The following is a 7,208-nucleotide window of genomic DNA, read 5'->3' on the forward strand; positions in this document are numbered from 1 at the left end:
TTCACAATGAGAACCACAGCTGATTAGCCGTGCTGTGACAGAGCATTTGGACCATTTTCGCTGAGAGGATGAGAAGTAGCCATTGACAACAGTGACACCCTACATATAGCTTTCCATGGAAGGAGCCTTGCAAATTCTGAAAGTAAGAAAGCAGTATGTTGCAGAGATTCAGAGGACAAAGCATCTCTAAAACTCCAACATATTCTCCATTATTAAAGTAACAATTATTTATTTTATGCTCTTTTATTTTTCGTAATTCAAACTGATAATTATAATTCCTAACTAAGAATAATAAAATAACCATAGCTTGCTTCAAGCCAACAATCTCCGTGGGATTCGACCCTTACTCACGTAAGGTATTACTTGGACGACCCAGTGCACTTGCTGGTTAGTTGTGTGAAGTTGTAAGAAATTTTGATTTTGATATTAGCATTACAATTTCGTGCACCAAGTTTTTGGCGCCGTTGTCGGGGATTGCTTGAGTTTGAACAACTAAAGGTTTATTTTGTTGCTTAGATTAGGAATATAGTATTGATGCTATAGAGTCATTAAATTTGGGTCCTTTAATTTCTCTTCAAAATTTTTTGAAAATATTACTTGTCCCTATTAATTTTTAATTTTTTCGTGAATTAGTGTCTTGTTCTAAGTTTGGTGTCAATTACATATTTTATATTATCCTTTTAAATTTTCGAATTAGTGTTCTTTGTTTTTCCTCGATCTTCAAATTGTTCTTGTCAATTTTTCTTGTTTGATATTTGGTTTGTCTTGTTCTGTGTCTTTTCTTGTTTTTCTTGTGCTTTTTCAAAATATTAGTTTTCAAAAAAAAATTTATTTATTTTTATCTATAAAAATAATACATCTTTAAAACACGTTACATTTATAGCTCAGTTGGCTAGAGCGTTGGCTTATATTCTTGGCAATTGGGTATCTTCTTTTTAAAACTTTTTCAAAAATAATTTTTCTTTGATTAATTCTTGTGCCAAACTTTAAGTTTGGTATTTTCTTGTTAATCTTTTTTATAATTTTCAAAAATTTTATTGAAGTTTTCTAAAAATTCTAAGTTTGGTGTTCTTTCTTTTGTTCTTGTTGTTCTTGTGAATCTTCAAAGTGTTCTTGAGTCTTCTTTATGTTTTGATCTTAAAATTTTTAAGTTTGGTGTTCCTTGGTGTTTTCCCTCCAAAATTTTCGAAAACAAGGAGTATTAGATCTAAAAATTTTAAGTCTTGTATCTTTTGTGTGTTTTTCTCTTTCATCATAAATTCAAAATTCAAAAAAATATATTTTCTAACTATTTTTAAGCTACTTTTTCGAAATTTTTTTTATAAAAATTCAGATTTCAATTTTAAAATTTTTCAAATCTTATCCTTTTAAGATTTTTTTTAAAAAAAAATATTATTATATCTTTTTCGAAAATATCCTAACCATTTTCTCTCTCCTAATTTTTTTTGAAAATCTTCCTAAAATATTTTCAAATTCTTATTATTTTTTTAATTTTAATTTTCTTATTTTATCTTATTTTTATTTTGGTTTTTATTTTATTTTATTTTATTTTGAAAATAATTTTTCTTATTTATTTATTTATAAACTAAAAATTTAAATCCACATTACCCCCTTTACTCCAACATGGACATAAGTGGAAATGAACAGTCCAGAAGGACTCTGGGGTCATATGCTAACCTCACTACTGCTTCATATGGGAGTAGTATCTGTATACCCTCCATCGGAGTCAGTAGTTTTGGGCTGAATTCTCAGCTCATCATCATGGTACAGTGATGAGCGGATAATTTGTACGCTTTTTGGCATTGTTTTTAGTATGTTTTTAGTATGATCTAGTTAGTTTTTAGTATATTTTTATTAGTTTTTAGTTAAAATTCACTTTTCTGGACTTTACTATGAGTTTGTATGTTTTTCTGTGATTTCAGGTATTTTCTGGCTGAAATTGAGGGACCTGAGCAAAAATCTGATTCAGAGACTAAAAAGGACTGCAGATGCTGTTGGATTCAGACCTCCCTGCACTCGAAGTGGATTTTCTGGAGCTACAGAAGCCCAATTGGCGCGCTCTCAACGGCGTTGGAAAGTAGACATCCTGGGCTTTCCAGCAATATATAATAGTTCATACTTTGCCCAAGATTTGATGGCCCAAACCGGCGTTCAAAGTCACCCTCAGAATTCCCAGCGTTAAACGCCGGAACTAGCACCAAAGTGGGAGTTAAACGCCCAAACTGGCACAAAAGCTGGCATTTAACTCCAAGAAAAGTCTCTACACGAAAATGCTTCAATGCTCAGCCCAAGCACACACCAAGTGGGCCCGGAAGTGGATTTTTATGTCATTTACTCATCTCTGTAAACCCTAGGCTACTAGTTCTCTATAAGTAGGACCTTTTACTATTGTATTGAGATATCGGGGTAGTTATCTTTGTTCTGATGCTATCTTAGATCATTGGGAGGCTGGCCATTCGGCCATGCCTAGACCTTGTTCTTATGTATTTTCAACGGTGGAGTTTCTACACACCATAGATTAAGGTGTGGAGCTCTGCTGTACCTCGAGTATTAATGCAATTACTATTGTTCTTCTATTCAATTCCGCTTGTTCTTGTTCCAAGATATCACTTGTTCTTCAACTTGATGAATGTGATGATCCGTGACACCCATCATCATTCTCACCTATGAACGTGTGCCTGACAACCACCTCCGTTCTACCTTAGATTGGGTGAATATCTCTTGGATTCCTGATACACGATGCATGGTTGATCGCCTGACAACCGAGCGCTCGCCTGACAACTGAGCCAGCCATTCCGTGAGATCAGAGTCTTCGTGGTATAGGCTAGAACTGATGGCGGCATTCAAGAGAATCCGGAAGGTCTAACCTTGTCTGTGGTATTCTGAGTAGGATTCAATGATTGAATGACTGTGACGAGCTTCAAACTCCTGAAGGCGGGGCGTTAGTGACAGACGCAAAAGAATCACTGGATTCTATTCCGGCCTGATTGAGAACCGACAGATGGATAGCCGTGCCGTGACAGGGTGCGTTGAACATTTCCACTGAGAGGATGGGAGGTAGCCATTGACAACGGTGAAACCCTTGCATAAGCTTGCCATGGAAAGGAGTAAGAAGGATTGGATGAAGACAGTAGGAAAGCAGAGAGACGGAAGGGACCAAGCATCTCCATACGCTTATCTGAAATTCCCACCAATGAATTACATAAGTATCTCTATCTTTATCTTTATGTTTTATTCGTATATCACCCATATCCATTTGAGTTTGCCTGACTAAGATTTACAAGGTGACCATAGCTTGCTTCATACCAACAATCTCTGTGGGATCGACCCTTACTCGCGTAAGGTTTATTACTTGGACGACCCAGTACACTTGCTGGTTAGTTGTGCGAAGTTGTGTTTGTGCCATGGTATTGAACACCAAGTTTTTGGGTTCATCACCGGGGATTATTTGAGTTGTGAAAAGTATTGATCACAATTTCGTGCACCAAGTTTTTGGCGCCGTTGCCGGGGATTGTTCGAGTATGGAAAACTGACGGTTCATCTTGTTGCTTAGATTAGGTATTTTTTTTCAGAGTTCTTAAGAATGAATTCTAGTGTTTCATGATGATCTATTGAAGTCTGGCTGGCTGTGAAGCCATGTCTAATTTCATTGGACCGAGGTTTCAACTTATCATCACAAGAGCTTGTTGATTTCTATCAATCTTGCTATTGGAGCAGTGATCTGCTAAGGCTTGGCTGGCCTTTGGCCATGTCTAGTATTTTGGACCGAAGCTTTCTTTGAAAGCTTGGCTGGCTGTGAAGCCATGTCTAATTCCTGGACCAGAGTCTTAGACTAAACATTGCATGATTCTTGGAATTCTCATTAAGAATTTTGATACCTTCATTTTCTTTTTCCACTTAATTTTCGAAAAAGCACAAAAAAAAATTTAGAAAATCATAAAATCCAAAAATTTCTTGTTTGAGTCTAGAGTCTCATTTTAAGTTTGGTGTCAATTGCATGTTTTTGTTCTTTTTGCACTCATGCATATATCTTCATTAATCTTCAAGTTGTTCTTGATGATTTCTTACTCTGATCTTTGAATTCTCTTGACTTGAGTGTTTATGTGTCTCATATGCATTCTCATTAGTGTCAGTAGTATACAAACTGCTAAGTTTGGTGTCTTGCATGCATTGTTATTTGATTTTAGTTGCATTTTGACTATTCCTCTTTAGTAAAAATCCAAAAATATTTTTAATTTGTGTCTTTTCAAGTCAATAATACAGAGAATTGAAGATTCAGAACATACTGCAGAGGAATTGCACAGAAAAAGCTGGGCGTTCAAAATGCCCAGTGAAGAAGACAGACTGGCGTTTAAACGCCAGCCAGGGTGCCTGGTTGGGCGTTTAACGCCCAAAAGGGTAGAGTTTTGGGCGTTAAACGCCAGAATGTGCACCATTCTGGGTGTTTAACGCCAGGATGGCACAAGAGGGAATATTCTGTTTTTAATTCAAATTTTTTTCAAGTTTTCAAAATTTTTCAAAATCAAATCTTTTTCAAATCATATCTTTTCAATCAAATCTTTTTCAAAATCAATTTCTTTCTATTTTCAAAAATACTTGCTATCAATTAATGATTTGATTCAACATTTCAAGTATGTTGCCTTTTCTGTTGAGAAAGGTTTAATGTTTGAATCATATCTTTTCTTGATAGCCAAGTCATTAATTTTCAAAATCAAATCTTTTTAAATGTTTTTCAAATCATATTTTTTCAATCACATCTTTTAAAAACCAATCATATCTTCTTAACCACATCTTTTTCAAAATAGTTTTCAATCATATCTTTTTAATTTCTAATTTAAAAATCTTTTTCAAAAATCACTTTACTTCTTTCCCACTTTTATTTTCGAAAATCAATTAGTGTTTTTCAAAATGTTTTCAAAATCTTTTACTTAATTTTCGAAAATTGCTTCCCTTCTTCTCACATCCTTCTATTTATGGACTAACACTATTCCTTAATGCAAAATTCGAACTCCATCTTCCTTGATAAGTTCGAATTTTCTACTTCTGCCTTCTATTTTTCTTTTCCTCTGACACCTCAAGGAATCTCTATACTGTGACATAGAGGATTCCACATTTTCTTGTTCTCTTCTCTTTCATATGAGCAGGAGCAAAGACAAAAGCATTCTTGTTGAGGCTGACCCTGAACCTGAAAGGACCTTGAAGCGAAAACTAAGAGAAGCCAAGGCACAACTCTCTGTAGAAGACCTAACAGAAATCTTCAAAGAAGAAGAACCCATGGCAGCCGAAAACAACAACAATGCCAACAATGCAAGGAAGGTGCTGGGTGACTTTACTGCACCTACTCCCGACTTCTATGGGAGAAGCATCTCTATCCCTGCCATTGGAGCAAACAACTTTGAGCTTAAGCCTCAATTAGTTTCTCTAATGCAACAGAATTGCAAGTTCCATGGACTTCCATTGGAAGATCCTCATCAGTTCTTAGCTGAATTCTTGCAAATCTGTGACACTGTCAAGACTAATGGGGTTAACCCTGAGATCTACAGACTTATGCTATTCCCTTTTGCTGTAAGAGACAGAGCTAGGACATGGTTGGACTCACAACCTAAAGAAAGCCTGAACTCTTGGGAAAAGCTAGTCAATGCCTTCTTGGCAAAGTTCTTTCCACCTCAAAAATTGAGTAAGCTTAGAGTGGAAGTCCAAACCTTCAGACAGAAGGAAGGAGAATCCCTCTATGAAGCTTGGGAAAGATACAAACAATTAATCAGAAAGTGTCCTCTGACATGCTTTCTGAATGGAGCATCATAGGTATTTTCTATGATGGTCTGTCTGAACTGTCCAAGATGTCTTTGGATAGCTCTGCTGGAGGATCTCTTCATCTGAAGAAGACGCCTACAGAAGCTCAAGAACTAATTGAAATGATTGCAAATAACCAATTCATGTACACTTCTGAAAGAAATTCTGTGAACAATGGGACAAATCAGAAGAAAGGAGTTCTTGAGATTGACACTCTGAACGCCATATTGGCTCAGAATAAAATATTGACTCAGCAAGTCAATATGATTTCTCAAAGTCTGTCTGGAATGCAAAATGCACCAGGTAGTACTAAGGAAGCTTCATCTGAAGGAGAAGCTTATGACCCTGAGAACCCTTCAATGGAAGAGGTGAATTACATGGGAGAATCCTATGGAAACCCCTATAATCCTTCATGGAGAAATCATCCAAATCTCTCATGGAAGGATCAACAGAGACCTCAACAAGGTTTCAACAACAATAATGGTGGAAGAAACAGGTTTAGCAATGGCAAGCCTTTTCCATCATCTTCTCAGCAACAGACAGAGAACTCTAAGCAGAACACCTCTGACTTAGCAACCATGGTCTCTGATCTGATCAAAACCTCTCAAAGTTTCATGAATGAAACAAGATCCTCCATTAGAAATTTGGAGGGACAAGTGGGTCAACTGAGCAAGAAAATTACTGAACTCCCTCCTAGTACTCTTCCAAGCAATACAGAAGAAAATCCAAAAGGAGAGTGCAAAGCCATCAACATGGCCGAATTTGGAGAGGAGGAAGGGGCAGTGAACACCACTGAGGAAGACCTCAATGGACGTCTACTGGCCTCCAATGAGTTCCTCAATGAGGAACCATGGGAATCTGAGACCCAAAATGAGACCATAGAGATTCCATTGAATTTACTTCTGCCATTCATGAGCTCTGATGAGTATTCTTCCTCTGAAGAGGATGAGTATGTCACTGAAGAGCAAGTTGCTAAATACCTTGGAGCAATCATGAAGCTAAATGACAAGTTATTTGGAAATGAGACTTGGGAGGATGAACCCCCTTTGCTCACCAAAGAACTGGATGACTTGTCTAGGCAGAAATTACCTCAAAAGAGACAGGATCCTGGGAAGTTTTCAATACCTTGTGCCATAGGCACCATGACCTTCAAGAAGGCCTTGTGTGACCTAGGATCAAGTGTAAACCTCATGCCTCTCTTTTTAATGGAGAAGCTAGGGATCTTTGAGATGCAAGCTGCAAAAATCTCACTAGAGATGGCAGACAACTCAAGAAAACAAGCTCATGGACTTGTAGAGGATGTTCTGGTAAAGGTTGAAGACCATTACATCCTTGCTGATTTCATAGTTCTAGAGACTGGGAAGTGCATGGATGAATCCATCATCCTTGGCAGACCCTTCCTAGCCACAGCAAAG

At 36.9% G+C, this 7,208-nt stretch overlaps 1 non-coding gene across 1 annotated transcript; it reads right to left on the reverse strand.

The window, feature by feature from the left end:
- Window positions 1-5,679: 5,679 nt before the first annotated feature.
- On the reverse strand, window positions 5,680-5,782 carry LOC112704592 (small nucleolar RNA R71). Its single transcript, XR_003155209.1, has one exon. It is a non-coding gene; the product is annotated as a small nucleolar RNA R71 (small nucleolar RNA).
- Between the last annotated feature and the right edge of the window lie 1,426 nt (window positions 5,783-7,208).

The sequence above is a fragment of the Arachis hypogaea genome, chromosome 7 (genome assembly GCF_003086295.3).
Source record: "Arachis hypogaea cultivar Tifrunner chromosome 7, arahy.Tifrunner.gnm2.J5K5, whole genome shotgun sequence".
Lineage (NCBI taxonomy): Eukaryota > Viridiplantae > Streptophyta > Magnoliopsida > Fabales > Fabaceae > Arachis > Arachis hypogaea.